Source organism: Podarcis gaigeae (assembly GCF_964106915.1).
Source record: "Podarcis gaigeae genome assembly, chromosome: W".
Classification (NCBI taxonomy): domain Eukaryota; kingdom Metazoa; phylum Chordata; class Lepidosauria; order Squamata; family Lacertidae; genus Podarcis; species Podarcis gaigeae.
Window position 1 is genome coordinate 16,961,724 of NC_139695.1, and position 21,576 is coordinate 16,983,299.

The 21,576-nt window shown below is 48.5% G+C and overlaps 2 long non-coding RNA genes across 2 annotated transcripts in view; one reads left to right on the plus strand and one right to left on the minus strand.

The window, feature by feature from the left end:
- The window catches only part of LOC310836019, a 463,755-nt gene that overhangs the window by 10,030 nt on the left and 432,149 nt on the right, over nt 1-21,576 (plus strand). The window lies entirely within an intron of this gene.
- On the minus strand, nt 3,893-14,760 carry LOC310836078. Its single transcript, XR_014559850.1, has 3 exons — nt 14,055-14,760; nt 13,793-13,955; nt 3,893-4,033 (listed from the first exon to the last, which is right to left on the minus strand). It is a non-coding gene; the product is annotated as an uncharacterized lncRNA (long non-coding RNA).

Consider the following 21,576-nt stretch of genomic DNA (forward strand, 5'->3'; position numbering starts at 1 on the left):
CAGCCGCTATGCTCACAGAACCTAACATTCCTTGAAACAACCAGCCCATTTTTACCAACCGCAAACCTGTAACCTTTGCCCAAATCTTGGTAATCTACAAATATAAGCTGTTGTGCTTTGGGATCACCCTTTCTACGCTGTGCTCGAGGCACATGAACCCATGCCTTCACACCAAATGTACGCACATGATCAACTTTGGGCTTCTTGTTGAACAATTTGAAATAGGGTGTTGTTCCAATTGATCTATGAAATAAATGATTCTGCAAATAGCACATGGACAGAAAAGCTTCTGCCCAAAACACCTTTGATAGACCAGCATCCTCAAGCATTGAGTACAACATCTCCTGTAGAGACCTGTTTTTCCTCTCTGCCAACCCGTTTTCTTCCAGACTATGGGGGCATGTTTTTCTATGACCTGTGTGTTGAATGGTCACTTTAAAATGTGAAGGTTCATTATTGTTTCACAAGTTGTGTATGTCTTTAAGGGCCAGGGCCAGGGCAAATAACGAGAACCAGTCTTACAGCTGTGAAACATAGCAGTTGCTGCTGAGTTGTGTTAATCAAGCTGTGTCAGCAATTGAGTATAGTATATAAGGGGCAGCACCTAGCTCTCTCATTACCCTGGGGGATGGGTTGGTGGTTGGGTCTGGTTTGTTGTTGATGTATTTCGTCTATAAGGAGTTTTTGTTATTAAAACCTTGTTTAAGTTCCAGTTACAGATAGGTAGCCGTGTTGGTCTGCCATAGTCAAAACAAAAAAAAACTTCCTTCCAGTAGCACCTTAAAGACCAACTAAGTTAGTTCTTGGTATGAGCTTTCGTGTGCATGTGTATTTTGTGTGTATCTGAAGAAGTGTGCATGCACACGAAAGCTCATACCAAGAACTAACTTAGTTGGTCTTTAAGGTGCTACTGGAAGGATTTTTTTTTTGTCTTGTTTAAGTTATTTTTGAGTCCCTTTTTAATGCATGGTCTCCCCAGCAAGCTCTCTGCAGCGCTACTAAACTGCAAATAGCCAACACCTTTTGGTTATGGGCCCAGCTACTGAGTGGATGACTGCATATTTTTGGACTCTGAGAAAGGTTTGAAAACTCCTCCTCCTGTTGGCATAGTTCTGTGGGTCTGGAAGAGTTCCAGAATGGTTGACCGGGTTCCAGAAGCTGAGAAAGCTCTGGTCTTCCCACAGCTGACAGATGAGAACTATAGTTTATGGTCTTTTCGGGTGGAGGCACTTTTGACCTCTAGAGACGTATGGACCTATGTAACTGATGATCCTCCTGACCCTGTGACTAATGCTTGGTCAAAAGGAGATGCAAAAGCCAGGGCGATAATTAATTTGGCAGTCAGCGACCAGCAAGTAGTCTATATAAGAGAAAACTGCCAAAGAAATGTGGGACAGTCTTGCAGCAGTGCATGTTAGAAAAGAGTCAGCATCTGCATTGACGTTTTTCAAACAGCTGTACCAGACGAAGTTGCAGCCTGGTGGTGATTTGGCAGCACACTTGAGACGTCTGGAGGCAATATGCTGCGAATTAATTCGAAGGGACATGGAGATACCTGATATTCAGTATGTTTTTATCATTCTTTGTTCCCTTAATGAGGATTTTGATGCTATAGCTAGCCAGATATCTGCCGTTCCACCAGCACAATTAACTGTGGGAGGTACCGGCAAGATTAATGGGCGAGTTGGACAGAAGGGAGGCTTGTGCCATAAGCTCTCCTATTTCCAGAAGTAATGAGGAACGCCATATGCAAACTTGTGGTGATACGACTGCATTTAAAACTGCCAAGTGTTGTTGGTTCTGCAGTAAGCAAGGACATTTTGCAAAGGACTGCAGATCCAAAAGAAAGCAAAGTACTCCCAAGTCTGTTTCTGTTCGTCAATCACGGTCGTCAGCCCAGCAGCCGACATCATACCGTAAAGACAGAAACGAGCCGCGAGCTTTTCACGCTCGGACAACAGATCGTAAAAGAATTAAAGGTGCCAAGTGGAATTCTTTTATTGTGGACTCAGGTGGCTAACGTGGAGGCAGTCCGTAGTAGCTGAAGCTGGGTGCAGGGCGGGAAGTCTGGTGAAGTCAGGAACAGGCTTGCAAGCAGGGAGCCAGGGTGGGTCAGGAGCTCGGGCAGGAAAGCTGGACAAGGTTCAGGCAGGAACTAACAATGTTGCTCCCACAACTTGGGACTGGGGCTAGCCGGCTTTTATCTGCCCCGAGGCATAGGGCGGCCCCGATCCTCTGGTGACTTGCCTCTCCTTGCCTGGAGGTGAGCACTCCTCCTGCGGGAACTTAGTTCTCTCCGCCTCTCTGCCCTGAGCCTCTGCAGCTCAGGAGAGGCTGGAGGGTTACTGGACCCAGAGGCAACCTCGGCTTCCCCTGATGGGGCTGAGAGTGGAGCACCTGCAGGCAACGTGTCCTCCATCACCTCAGAAGCCAGAGCAGACTCATCTGATGCCTGCACCTGAGGATCCAGCACAGGTGAGGACCATTCAGGCTCATGCCACAGCCCCGGCTCAGCTGGTTCTGGAAGCGGGGAATCCTGTGCAAGCTGGGATCCCTCAGGTTCAGCATCCGAGTCCGAATCCCAGGCCATCACACTCCGCCTTTCTGGATCTCACAGTAACTGTCCCGGAAATGCACTACAAACCCAGCTTTCAGCAGACAGGAGACAGACATCAGGTTGCTCCTCAGCGAAGGAACACACAGAACGTTGTCCAGATGCGTGCGAAGACAGGAGACAAAAACAGAACCACCCGACTCCACGTCAGATTTCCTTCCGTCAGCAAATGCCACCTGGCTCCATGGTGTAGAAACCTTCTTGGCAAAAACCGCCTCTGAAACAACAATGTGCCAGGAACTCCCTGAATCGATAATCCAGGTGTTTCACTGCTCATCAGGACACTCGACCACGGCCGTCACAAGTTGTGCCATCTGCTTCTTCTTTCCAAACTTTGTTTGCTGTTTCCGCTGCTTTTGACCCTCAGATATGGCCTCCTCCAGACACTGCTTCCTCAGATGCCGAGTAGAACCGCACCTGTAACAACGACAAACAGCAAACGCAGATTCCTCACCAGCCGTAGCTCGGGTATGTTGTTTTGGCTGGTTCTCCTCAGAAATGCCGCCTGCATTCTTCACAAGCCGATCGCTTGTCGAAGCACTCGGAGCAGACAACTGCTTGCTGTCACACCTCTGCCATTCCTCCAGCAGCCGGCCAGTAACATAATCCAGAGTCAGATCATCTTCATGCATAGCTTCCAGCGTGAGAACGAGATTGTCCCAGCTATTGTGTGTATATAGGGAAATATACATAATGGCTAACAAAAAGGGCCAACAGCTGATTACAGTGGTATCTCGGGTTACAGACGCTTCAGGTTACAGACTCTGCTAACCCAGAAATAGTATCAGGATGATAACAGAATTTGCACGGCGGCAGCAGGAGGCCCCATTAGCTAAAGTGGTACCTCAGGTTAAGAACAGTTTCAGGTTAAGAACGGACCTCTGGAACAAATTAAGTTCTTAACCAGAGGTACCACTGTACAACCTCAATAGCGTCAGCAAGATGCCAGTCTATAGTAGAAGTAGATACCAAAAGACACCAATCTGTACGAGAATCAGGTTTTTTTAAATCATTGTTGGCAAAAACACTTGCAGAATATTTACTACTTAGCATCATTAAAAAAATTTCTGTGCCACACAATACCACTCAAAAATGGTATATAGATAAAATCAACAGGAATATCCCAAAGGCTGGGAACATGGATGAAACTAGGCCTGGGTGATACCTGATTTCAACACTGCAATATTGTCACCAGCTAAACATCACAATATATCACTATGTCTGAAGTAAGGATGGAGCTATAAAGAAGCATTAGCTGGCTTCACAGCTTTTCCTGCATCATGATTTTCAAATATCGCCCCGCTCTAGATAAAACCCCAAATGTTTTGTCACTTACCAGGTAATGATGTATTGCATGTGCTCGCTGCGTAACGTCACCCTCGTCTGGCCTCCAAAGGGCCCCCCCTGGAACTGTGCTTTCTGTGGTTGCAAGAGAGAAACAGCAGGGAGTCAGAACCATATGCAATATGAGCCTTTAGAAAAGAAATTCAAACACCAGGGGCAGCTTACTTTTATGTAAAAAGTGAAAACCTATGTAGGTAGTCCTATGTAGGTAAACTTATGTAATCTCTACTCCCACTCCCATCTCACTCTCCCTGCCAATGATACAGCTCTCCCATGCTCAGATTTTCTGTGTAACTCCCTGTCCTACTTCACCCCCTGTATAGCATAGCAAACCAACCAAATGACTGCTCTACCCAATCCACACCTGGCTCTGACATAAAGGTAAAGGTAAAGGGACCCCTGACCATTAGGTCCAGTTGCGGACGACTCTGGGGTTGTGGCTCTCATCTCGCTTTATTGGCCAAGGGAGCCGGCGTACAGCGTCCGGGTCATATGGCCAGCATGACTAAGCCGCTTTCTGGCGAACCAGAGCAGCGCATGGAAACGCCGTTTACCTTCCCGCCGGAGTGGTACCTATTTATCTACTTGCACTTTGTTGTGCTTTCAAACTGCTAGGTGGGCAGGAGCAGGGACCGAGTTCCCCCCTCCGCGGGGATTCGAACCGCCGACCTTCTGATTGGCAAGCCCTAGGCTCTGTGGTTTAGGCTCTGTGGTTTCTGACATAAGTGGTATTAAACTAAGTGGAACTCCATTCATTCGGATCCTGCCCCCTCCAGAGCAGGAAAAAACATGCTGCTTCCATCTTCCATGTGACACCCCATAAGATACTTGAAGGTGGCTACCCTATCTCCTCTCAGTCTTCTCTTCCAGGCTAAACATACCCAGCTCCCTCAACCGTTCCTCATAAGGCTAGGTTTCCAGATCCTTGATCATTTTGGTTGCCCTCCTTTCCACATGTTCCAGCTTGTTAATATTCTTAAATTGTGGCACCCAGAACTGAACACAGTACTCCAGGTGTGGTCTGACAAAGGCAGAAGAGAGCGGGACTATGACACTATATTTCTGTTGATGCAGCCTAGAATAGCTTTAGCTTTTTTGCTGCTGCATCACACAGTTGACTCATGTTGAGGTTGTGGTCTAATAAGACTCCTAGATCCTTTTCACATATACTGCTGGCAAGCCAGGTGTCCCCCATCTTTTATTTGTGCAGCTGGTTTTTCCTGCCTAAGTGTAGAACCTCGCATTTGTCCCCACTGAAATTCATTCTTGCGTGTATGTAGCTCTGCATGTGTGTAGCTCTACTCAATACTACTCTATAATTTAGTGTAGATATATTTCTTATATATTTTAAATGTGTAAAAAAAATCCTACGGTTAAAAATATTCTAATATTGAACCAAACCAATAAAAGAGATGTCAAATTATGTGTTACTTAATAATAATAATAATAATAATAATAATAATAATAATAATAATAATAATAATATCTTTATTGTCATTGCCCCCTCTCAGGGACAATGAAATTACTTGGCTGCTCCATCCACCCAGATAGGGCACTCCATTTAAAATCAAAACAACTATAAAAACACTAATTAAAACAATATAATATAATACAGCAAGGAAGATTAGATGACTTCAAAGTCCAGGTTTCCCATTCAGGGCCGAGATCGCTCTGGAGAAGAAGCTGTTCTTGAGACGGCTCGTTCTTGTCATCATCGTCCGGTATCTCCGTCCCGACGGCAGGAGCTCGAAGAGACAGTGACCAGGATGCGATGGATCTTTTACTATGTCCAGTGCCTTCCTATGGCACCTTGTGGCATAAATCTGCTCTAAGGTGGAGAGTGGGCAGCCAACAATGCTCTCTGCTGCCTTAACAACTCTGCACAACACCATCCTGTCCTGGGTAGTACAGCTTCCGTACCACACACATAAGCCATAAGTGAGCACGCTCTCAATGGCACAGTGATAGAAGGCAAGCAGCAGTTTCTGCGGAAGATGGTTTTTCCTTAGGATTCTTAAAAAGTACAGTCTCTGCTGCGCCTTCTTCACAAGCCCCCTTGTGTTGACACTCCAGGACAGATCCTCTTGTAATTCAATACCCAAAAATCTGAACGTTGTTACCCTCTCCACACAGACCCCATCAATCAGAAGTGGCTGGACATTGCTCTTCTGTCTCCTGAAGTCCACCACAAGCTCCTTTGTCTTCCTTGTATTTATGAGCAAGTTGTTAGCTCTGCACCACTCTGTCAGCCGCTCCACCTCATCTCTATAGTCCGTTTCACCCTCCCTTTCAGAGATGAGCCCAATCACGGTTGTGTCATCTGCAAATTTGACAACCCTATTACTAGGGTGAGCAGCGACACAATCGTACGTGTAGAGAATATAAAGGAGCGGACTAAGTACGCATCCCTGTGGTGTTCCTGTGTTAGTCTTAAGTGTATTAGAGGTATAAGGGCCCAACCGAACCCTCTGGGTGCGGTCCGACAGAAAGGCCGATATCCACCCACAAAGTGATAACGGGAGCCCCAGATCTTCCAGTTTAGACACCAGACGTTGTGGTAGAATGGTATTAAATGCCGAGCTGAAATCTAAAAAAAGCAGTCTGGCATAACCCCCCCGCTGCTCCAAATGTGCAAGAACGGCATGGAGGGCAATCGCCACAGCGTCCTCTGTCGATCTTTTCGTTTTATAAGCAAATTGGAATGTGTCCAGTCCCTCTGGTAAACAGGCAATGACATAATTTCGTACCAGCTTTTCAAAGCACTTCATGATTATAGGTGTGAGTGCTACTGGACGAAAGTCATTCAGATCTTCCGGGTTAGATTTTTTTGCTATTGGAACGATAGTAGAGGACTTTAGGCAGGATGGAACAATAGCCTGGGCTAGGGATCGATTTAAAATCCCAGTGAAAACTCCTGCTAGTTGGTCTGCACAGTCTCTCAGTACCCTTCCAGCTACCCCATCTGGCCCTGTGGCCTTCCTTGGGTTGATTCCCTTCAGCGCCTTCCTCATCTCTTCTTTTTCCACAGAGACTACCACATTCCTTTGTACTGATGATGACGATGGTGGTGATGGTGGCAAAGCCTTCACAGGGAGTGGTGGTGGTGGTGGTGGTAAAGCCTCAGCAGGTGTTGCTGCAGATGTTGCTTCAAAACGGGCAAAAAAGGCATTCAGATCCTCTGCGAGGGATGCCCCTCCCTCGTCTGCCAGGGAATCCTTGAATTTATACCCTGTTAATTCTTGTACGCCTTGCCACACCTGCCTGGTGTTGTTGCTTTGTAGATGATTCTCCAGCCGCTGTCTATACGCCTCCTTTGCTACACGGATACCTCTCTTTAGATCCGCTCTAGCTAAGCTGTACAACGACTTATCTCCACTTCTGAAAGCAGTATTTCTTGCCTTTAGCAACCCCTGAACCTCCCTTGTCATCCAGGGCTTCCTGTTTGGGTAGATCTTTATCCGGCGCCTCTGTGTTACATTGTCAGTGCAGAACCTGATATAGTCCAACACTTGCTCAGTATGAGTCTCTAGATCCTGTTGGGCAAATACCTCCCAGTCGGTGTCATGAAAACAGTCTTGTAGTTGTTGGGATGCTTCAGCTGGCCATATTGTAATATCCCTCTTTATAGCTGGAGTCCGTTTCCTCAATGGAATATATTCAGGAGTCAGGAGCAGGGACACATGATCAGATTGGCCTAGATGTGCCAATGGTTCGGCCTTATAGGCCTGTTTGACATTTGTATACAGCCTGTCCAGAGTCCTTTCTCCCCTGGTTGCACATTTTATGTGTTGATAGAATTTGGGTAGGGCCACTTTCAAATCTGCCTGGTTAAAATCCCCGCATACAAGAAATGCAGCCTCGGGATACTTGCCTTGTTGTCTGCTAATGACATCATGCAGAAGACCCATTGCCTCATTGGTGTTCGCATCAGGTGCAATGTATACTATAGTTATCAGTACTACTGTAAATTCTCGGGGGATATATATTGGTCTGCATTTAAGCGTCATAAACTAAACTAACTTTAAGCGTCACTTACTAAATCTGTAGTGTTTATCCTCCAAAAAAACTCAAAATAATGTACATGGATTCCACCCCACTGCCTCTCATATTATTTTATTTATTATGTAATATATTTATATCCTGTCAAGTTGGAATTCAAGGTGGCTTACAACATTTAAAAACATCAGTCATAGAATAAAGAATAATAAAAACAAACTGGTTAAAACAATACTTAAAATACATCACAATATATCTAAAACCAGCAATTAAAATTTGAACTGACAGCAGCCCAGTCATCAGCATTGTCTGCACCTTAGTTTCCAAATGCATAAAGCCCTTTACTGCAAAAGTAAATTGATGCCTCCTTGCCTGAATAGAAGCAGGAGCCAAGTCACAAAGAAGAAACTTTGTTTGCTGATTGGAATCTCCTTCCCACAGCACTGCTGAGAAACGAAGTTTCCAATAAGCAAACAAATTTTCTTTTTCTCCCAATAAGATCCATGGGGCTTTAAGGCACATACCATGCCTCTTGTTAGGCAGAGTAGAGACCCCAAGACCGTACTAAGCTTGATACCGTGCTGGGTTTCTATTCTGCCTAGCAAGAGGCACGCAAGTGGATCTTATGGGGGGGAAACAGATTGGGCAGGCAGGAAATGGCCATTAACTTTGCAGTAAACTTGGCTTTACCTTGCAGTAAAGTTCTGCTTCCTGCCTGATGTTGGTTTCTATTTCCCTCACTGAGCAGCAAATGCATGTCACAAGACATTGTTTACATTCCACAGTCCAAGTTACTGTTGGCTTCCCACGGGAATGGGAGACTGGATTTCACTGGATTACACTGGTTTCCTGTTTTTCAGTATTCTGTCATTTCTTTGTTGGAGAGGGAGTTGCTCTGTGCTCTCACAGAGGCAAGATGTACGTTTGTGTGTTCTCGATGTAGATGAGAAATAAAATTAGTATGTAGCACAATACCTGCTTATCCTTTCATCTGCGAGATTACACTCTGCTGTATCAGCTCCAGATGGGCAAGAGCTGATCGAAATCTCACATTTTAGGTTCTGGGCCCAGAAGTCGGAATCGGAATGACGAATGGCGGCCGGCAGAGAAACAGAACAGAGTTATCTGCTCAGCGTGTCAAGAAGATTGATGAGAGGTATGTGCTGTTGCTACGGGAAGCCTGCCAGTTACTAATTAATGGCTTTAAGGCTGGACTTTGAACTTTTAAGCCAAAGCAACCGTTTGCTGCGACAGAGGCTTGAAATCGAAAGTGCCTTTGGAATGCAGCTGCTGTAAACAGACACAGCTTGCTTTAAAGCAGCAGAGATGGCTAATGCAAGACTAGCTGACGCTTTTGGGATTCCTAAGCTCAATAAAAAGAATTACGCGGAATGGGTGTTGTATGCAGAAGCACTGCTACGAAAAGAGGGTCTGTTCAATGTCATTACAGACACACACCCAGCTCCGGTGACGGATGAATGGAAGGCTAGGGATTCCAAAGCAAGGGGAACTCTTATGCTGATTGTATCCCCAGAAGAGCTATGTCTTTTGCGTGATAAGACCTCAGCCAAAGAAATCTGGGACACTTTAAGAGACACTCATTTGAGAACAGAGGCTGGTGCTTCTTTGTTCTACTATGCCAAGTTGCATGATATGGCACTTGTTGAAGGTGCAGATGTGCGTGCTCATCTGATGGAGATGCAGAATCTCAGGCATGAGCTGCAACAGAGAGGAATCACCTTTCCAGAGGCTGTGTATTCCTTCATGATTGCTGTTCTGCCAACTGCTCAGCACACGGTAGTGCATGTTACTGCTGTGATTCAGAATGAAGCTGACAGGTGGAGTGCATCGGTAAGGGGGAGTCTTCACAGACGTCATCCCAGAATGCAGTGGAACCACTAGATGGCGCCAAAGCTTTGAAAGCAGTGAAATGCTACTCGTGTGGACGTCTAGGCCACATGAAGAGGGAATGCAGATATCCCAAGGCCAAGACAGAGCAGCGCAGTGAAAGCTCAACTTGTGTAAAAGGCAAAGGCAAAGGTCCGGTGTCCAGGACAATGCAGCACAAGGTGATGGTCTCACGCTTCACTCCAAAGGTTGCAAAGGTCCAGAAGACGTCTAGATCGTTCTTTGTGGTTGATTCAGGAGCGACGAGACACATTTGCAACGTGAAAGGACTGTTCGTGTCTTTTACACCGCAGGAAGGTGCGATTCACCAGGCGGATGACCACACGATCCCCAGTCAAGGCTACGGAACTGTTGTTCTTCACAGTTTGGACTTGTCGATACACAACGTTCTTGACGTTCCAGATGCTGCACACAATCTACTCAGCGTTGCGCAGCTGAATGAACGGAACATTGACGTTTCCTTCAAGAACAAGAAGTGCACCATCACAAAGAAAAACGATTATGAATTGCATGCTGAATATGTTGATTGTTTGTTTGTTTTGTATTATGATGATGTTGTGCAGGATGAAACTTGTTGCATTGCAGGTTCTAACAAGGTGAAAATGGCTGTGAAAGGTAAGGTGTCTAGTAGACAAGCTACAGAACCTTACCAGGTAATGCATGCTGATTTAGTTGGTCCACTATCGCCCTCTTTGGGTGGAAACAGGTACTTCATGGTCCTCATTCATTCATTTTCCAGGTATATTTATGTGTTCAATCTCAAACAGAAATCAGAGGCATTTCAAAGGTTCAAGGAATTCTGTGCTTGGTTGGAAAATGTGCATGGTAAAAAGGTAAAGACTCTTTTCACTGATCGCGGGGGGGAATTCACTTCTCAACCGTTTGAAGCTTTTCTGACTGAGAAAGGAATTCAGCACGATTTGTCTAGTCCTCGTTCGCCATGGCAGAATGGACTTTGTGAGAGAGCAAATCAAACATTGCTTCAAGGGTTGAAAACCTTGCTGCATGATGCCAATCTTCCAGAGAGTTATTGGGCGGAATCTTTGGCCTGTTTTGTTTACAGTTATAATCGCAGGTTATCTTCAGCGATTGGTTGTACCCCCATGAAAAGATGTTTGGCAAGAAGCCATACATCAAACACATGAAAATTTTTGGTTCTGACATGTGGGTTCACACACCGCAAAGCTCCAAGTTAGGCAAGCGTGGATTGCATGGTATCTTTCTAGGGTATCAGAAAGGTTCTTACAGAGTAATGATGACTGACTCTAAGACAATTAGGCTCACAAGAAGTGTTGAGCACAATGCCAAGTGGGGGGAGAATGTGGGAATTTTCCAATGTTATCCTGATGACAGTGATGAGACTGAGGATAAGCAACAGCCACAGCAACAACCACACCCTACACCCACTGATAAAGGTTCTGATTCTGAATCTGAGACTGAATCGGATGATTCAGAGGATTTCAAGAGTGCGAAAGCCTCTATGCGACCCTCTGAAGGCTCTGATCGAGAATTGGAGGAACCATTGTTCACTATAGGCCACTATTCTCCTAAGAAGGAAGAGGAGAGTGTTGAAGACTTACGACTAATTCGCAGGTCTGAAAGAGCCACTAAAGGTAGACCTCCAAAGAGATTTGCTGATGAATTTGCTAAAACAGCAGTTGCAGCTGTTAATAGCTCCAAGAAGGTATTTGAACCTTCAAGCTTCCAAGAAATCCAGGATTTGGATTCAAAGGATGCTGACCCATGCTTAAATGCCATGAAGGCTGAGCTTTAGTCCTTAGAGAGGAACAAAACATGGGAGCTAGTTCCAGTAGTTCCAGGAATGAAACCGCTAGGAAGCAAATGGGTCTTCAAAGCGAAGACAGATCAAAATGGCAAGATAGTCAGACACAAAACCAGATTGGTAGCCAGAGGTTTTTCACAGGTACCAGGTGAAGACTATCACGAGACCTACTCACCCACAGTATGGTATGAGAGCATTGGGCTTATGCTCAAGCTTGATGCAGAAGAGAATCTACACATTTCCCACAATGATGTGAATACAGCATTTTTGTACGGATCTCTAAGTGAATCACTTTATATGCTTCCACCTGATGGTGTACAGGTAAAACAGGGATTTGTTTGTTCTCTGAAGAAGTCCCTTTATGGTCTCAAACAAAGTGCACGGTGTTGGCACTCTAAACTCACTGAAGTATTGTTTTCTCTAGGTTTTCAGCAAGGGAAAGCTGATCCATGTGTGTTTGTCAAAGCGGAAGGGCAAAAGAAGCTGTATTGCTTATTTTATGTTGATGATATTTTGTTCTTTTGGAAGGATGTCACAATGTACAATAACGCCCTAGCTCAACTGAAAGAACACTTTGACATGAAAGATCTTGGTGAGGTAAACAACTACCTATCTCTGGAAATAGAGAGAGATCAAGATGGTAACATTCTAGTACACCAGTCACGGAAAATTGCTGATGTGTTAAGCAAACTAAACCTGATGGATGCTAACCCTGTAGACACACCGATGACAACAGGTTATCAGGTAGATGACACTGAAGGAGCATTTTCTGACACTACACTGTACAGAAGTGTGCTAGGCAAACTAAACTTCATTGCCAGATGTTCAAGACCTGACATTGCTGTTAGCTGTAATTTGCTAAGCAGAAAAGTCAACAACCCTACTGTTAAGGATTGGAAAGCTCTGAAACGCATAGCTCACTATTTGAAAGGCACTATGCATTACAGACTGAGATTTAACAATCAGAAGTCTGGTGGTCTTGAGATATTTGCAGATGCAAGTTTTGGAAGTGACACTACAGACAGGAAAAGCACGTCTGGAGTTTGCTACATGTACAATCAGGGTCTATTTGATTGGTCATGCAAGAAGCAAACAACAGTTAGCTTAAGTACTTGTGAAGCTGAACTGAATGCACTGTCTTATTCACTTCAAGATTGTGAATGGTTGTTACAATTGTGCAAAGACATGAGAATTTCTGTCAAATGTCCAATCCAGGTTTATCAGGAAAACAAAGCATGCTTGGCTTTGCTGAATTCTGAAGGTTGTAAGCAAAGCACAAAGCACTTGCAATTGAAACTGCAACATGCTAGGGAATGTGTTCAGAAGGGACTCGTAACGGTGTCCTATATGCCAGGTAATGAAATTCCTGCTGATGTATTGTCCAAGGTTGTACCAAGAGATCAACACTGTACCTATGTACGGAAGTTGGGTTTGTACTGATATTGTATGAACACGCTGCCCAGTGATGTTCACAGAAAGAGGGAGGATGTTGGTTTCTATTTCCCTCACTGAGCAGCAGATGCATGTCACAATACATCTTTTACATTCTACAGTCCAAGTTACTGGAAGGAGTTGCTCTGTGATCTCACAGAGGCAAGATGTACGTTTGTGTGTTCTCGATGTAGATGAGAAATAAAATTAGCATGTAGCACAATACCTGCTTATCCTTTCGTCTGCGAGATTACACTCTGCTCAATCAGCTCCAGATGGGCCGGAGCTGATCAAACTAACACCTGCTGGGTCTGCAAGCCCAGCTAGGCAGTGCATTCTCAATATATTACAGGGTGAAGAAATATGAAACCTTGATCGTGGTCTGGAGTTCATACTGGTAAGGAACAAAGTATCAATATATCACCCATCCCTACTTACCTTCACAGAGCTATGATTCAGAGTTCCCTTGGAAGAGGGATTGACTATTAAACCACTAGTAACTGTAGCTCTGGGAGAGGAATTGGGGGGTGGGGGCTCCTAACAACTCTCAGCACTGTTAACAAACCACAGTTCCCAGAATTCTTTGAGGGAAGGCATGACCATGTCAAGTGGTATGATACGGTTTTAAATGCAGATGGGGCCCAAAGTCAGGAGCCTGTTGCAGTCCACTCCTATCAAAAGCTAAGACTACACAGCCAGGTCCTTGGGGAACTTACAGAAGTCTGCATCAAGGAAGATGGGGTCAGCTCTTGTCACTCTCGCCATGGCATCCAGGTCCCGGTAATGGCAATGATTCCTTTCAATGTCGTTCTTTGGAACAAATGGCTTGCTGGTTTCCGACAGCCTCACCACTCCTGTGAGCTCAATCTCCTCTTGGATCTACAAGGAAGAGTCAAATAGCAGTTTCTGTCCTTTAAAAAAAAAGAAAGCAGTGTCTTATGATACATAATGTGGCAGTTTCCATCCCTTGCTACCTACCTGTCCTCGCAACCTGGTCTCTGGCTTAAGTTTCTTTCTGGAGACAAACTCTCTGTTGACAAGGATTGTGATCCTGCAGGGTCAGGGGGAAAGGGAGTGAGAGAAGACAATAAACTCTGTGAGCATGGAAGCATCCCAGCCCCCTAAAAGCAGGAGTGGAAAATGTTTGGCGTGCCAGATCTTGGCTGACCTACAACTCCAGGTACCCCTGGCTGTTTGGTATGTTGGCTGGAGCCGATGGCAGTTGTAGTTCAGCAACATCTGGAGGGTCCACTTCTGCTGTAAAGCACCTAACATTGTAATTCTATGCCAGTCTACTCAGAAGCAAGAATCATTTATTCAATTTGGCTTACTCACAAAGTCCATTTTTATAAAACTTATTTTTGCTAGCCAGCTGGGAAGAGTTAAGAACACAGCCATCAACATTGCATTGTTGCAATTTGTTTGGATTCTATTATGAGTGCCCTACATTGTACTGTTAACATACTAACAGTTCTCTTTCATGTAACGTGGCTTTTGACTCCACAGCAATGGTTTTTCTCTCTCCTCTCTGTGCTCAGAGTAGATCCACTCACTTAGCTAACCAGCCCATGCACCTTAGAGTAGATTCTAGGGCAGAAGACATCTGTTGGCCTTGAAGATGCAGAATTCTCTCTTGTTTTCTGCAACAGACTAACATGGTCACATGCCTAGAAAATTGACACTTTACGTTATGACAGTTCAGACATTGTTACCAACGTGAAAGAAACCTATGATAGAGGCAAAATTCAGACATATTAGTGAAATTACATACATTTAATTATAGGAGATATGCCTATCTCCTATAATCAAATTCATGTAATTTCATTTATACTTTTGGAAAAGTTAAGAAACAAAAAACAAAAACAAATCATCACAGGTATAAGTACATTCTGAAACAAGCTCTCACTCCTTTTACAGAATCCAGAGAATGGCTTAAATTAAAACAGTGCAGAACATTTCAGGTCCTCATGGTTTTGAGGCAGAATCTGAATATATACAGACTGTATTTACTGAAGGGACACGAGCCTCAGATACTGTCAGGGGTTCAGGAGCAGAGGCACAGGGAAGAGAGGAGATGGAGAGCGAGGGGGAGGAATCCGAGGGGAGCGCAGGAGATGAAAGTGGTCCGAGGGATTCCACGAGCCTCTCCAGCGAATCGGAAGATTCACAGAAGGGGGCGCCAGCGGCCAAGGGCAGGGGGTTCCCAAGGGGAACGCTCCAGGAGCAAGGGGGCAGCAGGGACTCCCAGAGCAGTAGTTGGAAATCAGGACCAGCTTCCCCACCAGAGCGGAGTGGGGGGGGGGGAAGAGTCCCAAGCATCGGGGCCAGTGCATTCCCCACCAGGGAGAGAAGACGAGACAGGGCTGACCACGCCTCCATCGGAGAGTCTGACAACGGGGGGAAGGTCAGATCCGGCCAGTGTCCCGGAAGGGGGAAGCAGTGACACAAGCAGTGTGACGGTTAGGAGAAAGGTCACTGGGTTGGCGCGAGAGGCAAGTTCAAATGTACAGGAGCGCGGGACAGCAGAGAATGAGGATTGGGAACCTGGTCCTAAAGCCCGCCGGAGGGAGGGGGAGGAGCTGAGCGACTCAGCGTCGGAAGAGTCCAGAAAGGGCAATGCCCCAGCGGGCAGGAGGACCCAGAGGAGAGAACAGCGCAGAAGGTGGAGCAGGGCTAGGATCTTAAACTGGTGCGGAAGGGGAGGTGATTCAGACGGGACTTCGCCGATCTAAGGTCTAAGACGTAGGGCTGCACGCTCTGGCGTTGAAATGGAAACTAAACTTCAATAAAGACTTTTGTACATTACATCAACCTGGCGTTGGTCCTCTGTGAGCTGGGATCTAGAGGCAGCTCTGACAGTAAGTCCCGTCTGAATCCTAAAGAACCTCGCAACGTGAGTGGACGCCGCGAGGGGCGAAGATTGGTGCTTCGCGAGCTCACGAAGGCAGGACAAGATGAATACCGAACAACAAGTAACAGCCCTGCAAAACGCAGTGGCGCAACTTAATGCGGAAATACTAGCAGTCAGGAAGAGAGAAGACGAATCAGCTGCTGCCTGCAAGGATCTGCAAATCAGGTTGGAAATGTTGACTAAACAGGGGGCGCAGGGAACCAGACCAGAGGTGATTGGGCTGGGAAAGAGAGGAGGCAGCCTTGTGTCGCATTTCGATGGGAATCTGCAGCAGTATCCTAACTTCAGAGCAGACGTGGTTTTCGCCCTAGAGTTGCTGGAGAAGGACTTTAGAGATGAGCAGGAGAAAGTAGGCTTCATACTAACGCATCTCCACGGAGACGCTAAAGCATGGCTGCGCAATCTGTGGCGAGATAAAGACCCAGTCCTCCTAGATGCGAAAGCCTTCCTAAAGGCGATGGATGCTTGTTTTTTATCAGCGATAGATGTAGATGTCGCCAGGAAAGAGATACATGGATTGAAACAAGGCAGGGCCACTGTAAGACAATATCACTCCCGCTTTTTTGCATTGGTCACCACGCTGGGATGGGAAAAGGATTCAGCTGCCGTCAGGGACCTTTTCTGGGAGGGGTTGAACGGGGCTGTAAAAGACGAAATTGCAAGGGGGGAGAGACCCCAGACCACTAAAGACGTGGTCCAGAGGGCGCTAACGATTGGGGTGCGGCTGGAAGAACGCCCTTGGAGCAAAGACGAAGGGCGTTGGGGATGCACGCCAGAGAGAGCACTTCCCTTCTTTCCCAGGGACACAGCACGCGCTCAATCCACGCCTATGCTGGGAGGGGGAGAGGAGCCGATGGAGATAGGTGGTGCCAAGGCTCAGTCAGCAGTCAGAGCCCTAACACCGGGAGCAGTCAAAACGAAGCCTCCTAGAGGAATCAGGAAGTGTTACATCTGCGACAGTGCTCAGCACATGGCAAAAGAGTGCCCCCGGAGGATCCACAAGCACACTGCAGCCTCAGCGACAGTAATAGGAGCAGTTCAGCAGAAAGAAGCACAGCAGGGAAACGACGAAGTCTGGCTGGAAGTGGAGCCACTGGGGCCCAGCCAGACGAGTCAGTGAAGCAGTCCCCAGGAATCTTACAGCCCACAGACCCCCTCCCACCCAAACCAGTGGTGCAGCTCACCGCATCCCTCCAGCTTCCCAATGGGCTCACCATGGAAGTCCCTATTACCATTGACTCTGGTAGCAATGCAGACTTTATAGGAGTGGATTTCATCAAGCAACAAGGCATAGCGCTCCTGCCTGCCACGGTGCCCCTGAAAGTAGTGACAGTCAACGGCAGAGACTTGCTGGGGGGACAGGTGGTACAGCAAACGCCGCCAATGGTTATGCTAATTGGAAATCACCGCGAAGTCATCAGCTTCAACGTCACCCAACTGTTGGACACGCCCATAGTACTGGGCATGAGTTGGCTGGACAGGCACAGCCCGGCATTAGCATGGTACCAGCGTCAATTGACCTTCTGCTCCTCCTACTGCGCAGAACACTGCATCCTCGCTAACCAGGAAGATGAGGGGCACGAAGATGGACCACAGCTACACTTAGGCATGTTACAAGCGGTTCCCAACAAGTACAAAGAGTTTTTGGAGGTCTTCTGCGAGAAGGAAGCGGACAAGCTGCCTCCCCACAGGCCCTACGACTGCAAGATTGACCTCCTGCCGGGGGCGACGCTGCCGACGGGGAAACTGTATTCCATGTCTGAGGATGAACTGCAGGAACTCAGGGAGTTCATAGATCACAACGTGAAGCGAGGATTCATCCGAGAATCCAAAGCAGTGGGGGGTAGTCCTGTGTTCTTTGTGAAGAAAAAAGACACGCCCCAAAAGAGGTTTGTAGTTGATTTCAGGGTCTTAAATTCGAGAACCAAGCCCACGGCGTTCCCCATGCCCAAGATTGACGACCTGCTCGCGACGGTGAGGAAGGGACGCATCTTCACCAAGTTGGATCTACGAGGGGCGTACAATCTTATACGCATGCGGGAGGGAGACGAGTGGAAAACGGCCATGTTTACACCCCTAGGCACTTATGAATATAGATTTATGCCGTTTGGCTTACAAAATAGCTCCCACTGCTTCCAAGCCTTTATGCACCACGTCTTAGCGGGACTCCTCTACAAGAAGTGCGCTGCTTCCTGGACGACATCCTGATCTTCTCGGAATCACAGGAGGCTCACGAGAGGGACGTCAAGGAAGTCCTGAAAAGATTGCGGGAGCACAGACTTTACGCCAAACTGGAGAAGTGCCAATTCGACATGACGGAGGTGGATTTCCTGGGCTACAAGCTATCCGACAAGGGACTGGCCATGGACAGCGCCAAGGTCCGCTCGGTGTTGGACTGGAAGAGCCCTCACAATCGAAAGGAAGTCCAGAAATTCGTTGGCTTTGCCAACTTCTATCGCAAGTTTATCAAGGGGTTCGCCATGCAGACGGCGGCCATCACGGACACCCTCAGCTCCAGGAAGAAGAAATTCATCTGGACGGAGCAGGCAGAGCGGTCCTTTCAGACGCTCAAGCGTCTCTTCGCGTTCGAAGAGCAGCTGCTGCACGTGAACCCCAGCAAACCCATGAGGGTGGAGACGGACGCCTCAGACAGAGCCGTGGGGGCAGTCCTGTTGCAGCGAGACCAGCAAGGGGACTGGAGGCCGTGTGCTTTCTACTCCAGGAAACTCAGCAGGTCGGAGCAGAACTACACCATCTGGGACAGAGAATTGCTGGCCATTCATGCAGTCTTCAAGGCGTGGCGGCACTTCCTCAGTGCAAGTTCGCACGGACCATAAGAACCTGGAGTACTGGTGCACAGCGAGGTTCCTGAACCAGAGACACATCCGCTGGGTGGAGTTCTTTGCGGATTTCGACTTCAGAATAGAATACATCCCGGGAGACAGCAACGTCATGGCGGATGCGCTGTCCAGGAAGCCGCAGTATCTCGAGGCAGAGGCACCGCCGGCGGCCAAGCACATTTTCGCACCAAAAGCGTGGGCGTGAGCCTCAGCCACGGTGGACCTGGATGCGGTACGTCGCGCGCTGCAGACAGACTCCTTTGCACGAGCCAAGATGGAGGAGGTGCGAAGAGGCACAGCGAAGGACGACGAGTTCCAGGTACGCGACGGACTACTCATCTGCAAAGGGGCCCTCTACGTGCCGGGAGACGACCTCCGCGCGAAGGTACTGCAGCAGTTACACGACGCGCCCAGCGCTGGGCACTTCGGCAAAGAGAAGACGGCGGAATTAGTAGCCAGAGACTTTTGGTGGCCCAAGATGCAGGCGGAAGTCGCGGATTACGTCACGAGGTGCGACACATGCCAAAGGGCCAAGCCAGTACACAGGCAGCCGGCAGGCCTGCTGGAACCGCTACAGACGCCGCTCGAACCGTGGGAGAGGGTGGCCCTGGACTTTGTCACGGATCTGCCCAGCTCGCGGGGCAAGACAGCAGTACTCATGGTAGTAGACTTGTTCACCAAGATGGCCCACTTCATTCCTTGCGCGAAGGTGGCCACAGCTGAACAGACCGCCAAGCTATTCATAGACCACGTGTTCAAGGTGCACGGCCTACCACGGTCTATCTTGTCCGACCGGGGGCGCCAGTTCATCTCGAACTTCTGGCAGAAGTTGATGGGCATCCTGAACGTCAAGATCAACCTAGCGTCGGCGAGACACCCGCAGACCAACGGACAAGCGGAGAGGGTCAACGCCATCATGCAGCAGTACCTGAGATGCTACGCGAATCAGCAGCCTGCGACGTGGGTGGACTACCTACCGCTGGCCGAGTTCGCCTACAACAACACGAAGCACGTGTCCACGGGGGTGACGCCGTTCTTCGCCAACAATGGGCGGCATCCCAGAACCTTCCCGGGATTAGAGAGAGTGGGGGAGGGGGAACCGCAGGGAGCTGAGGACTTGGCAGCGGAGTTGCAGGAGGTCCACAAACAGCTCCGAAGGCAGTTGGAGCTGGCTAAACAGGCTTACAAAGTGCAGGCAGACCGACACAGGAGAGTTGGGGAGGACATCCGGGTGGGGGACTGGGTCTGGTTAGCAGCCCAGGCAGTCCTGGCCAGATCGTTAGCTAAGAAGAAGCTAGGACACAAGCAGCTAGGGCCTTACCAAGTCGAGGCACGGATCAACCCAGTGGCTTTCCGGTTGACACTCCTGGAGGGATCCAGAATGCACCCGGTCTTTCATAGATCAGTGCTCACGCCCTACAAGGCACCTCACAGGTTTCAGGCGCCAGGGACAGCACCAGACCCGCTCAGGGAAACGCCCAAGAAGGGGGGGTCACCGAGAGGGGAGCCACTCAACGAAGCCACAGAGATTTTAGACTCGAGATGGGGGGAGGAAGGGATTGAATATCTCCTCGCCAGAGAAGACACCCCGGCCAGCGCCAACAGGTGGGTACCGGACTATGCAGTGGAGGAGCAATTGCTCAAAGATGAATTCCATGCACTTTTCCCGCACAGACCCATGCCAGCGGATTATTTCGACGAATATCTTTTCACACCCACACTCTCAGCCAGCACGTTCCAGGGTTTCTCTTCAGCTGAGGAGACGGCGCCGGAGACTAGCTCCCCAGAGGGATCACTCTCAGGGTTTGGCACAGGCGGATCTTATTGGTGGGAGGATCAACCTGAGGTGGGCTGGCGCAGAGACCTGCCGAGAGGACCATTGCACGCAGTGTCATCCCAGGCGACAGGGGGAGAGGGGGTCTTGGGCGATTTGGGGGTAGCTCCAGGTTTCGAACACACCTCCCAAGAGATGGAAGCAGAGGAGATCGCCGTCAACGAGACCATGGAGGACTTCCCGGACTTTTCCAGCTGGCTGCACGCCACGGGGGAAGAACTGTATCCTGCTCTCACCCCCACAACTCTGGAGCACCCAGAACCCACTCCAGAAGAGGGGGAGGGGGAAAAGGGGGGCTTCGAGGGGGGGATGGATGTCAGGGGTTCAGGAGCAGAGGCACAGGGAAGAGAGGAGATGGAGAGCGAGGGGGAGGAATCCGAGGGGAGCGCAGGAGATGAAAGTGGTCCGAGGGAATCCATGAGCCTCTCCAGCGAATTGGAAGATTCACAGAAGGGGGCGCCAGCGGCCAAGGGCAGGGGGTTCCCAAGGGGAATGCTCCAGGAACAAGGGGGCAGCAGGGACTCCCAGAGCAGTAGTTGGAAATCAGGACCAGCTTCCCCACCAGAGCGGAGTGGGGGGGGGGAAGAGTCCCAAGCATCGGGGCCAGTGCATTCCCCACCAGGGAGAGAAGACGAGACAGGGCTGACCACGCCTCCATCGGAGAGTCTGACAACGGGGGGAAGGTCAGATCCGGCCAGTGTCCCGGAAGGGGGAAGCAGTGACACAAGCAGTGTGACGGTTAGGAGAAAGGTCACTGGGTTGGCGCGAGAGGCAAGTTCAAATGTACAGGAGCGCGGGACAGCAGAGAATGAGGATTGGGAACCTGGTCCTAAAGCCCGCCGGAGGGAGGGGGAGGAGCTGAGCGACTCAGCGTCGGAAGAGTCCAGAAAGGGCAATGCCCCAGCGGGCAGGAGG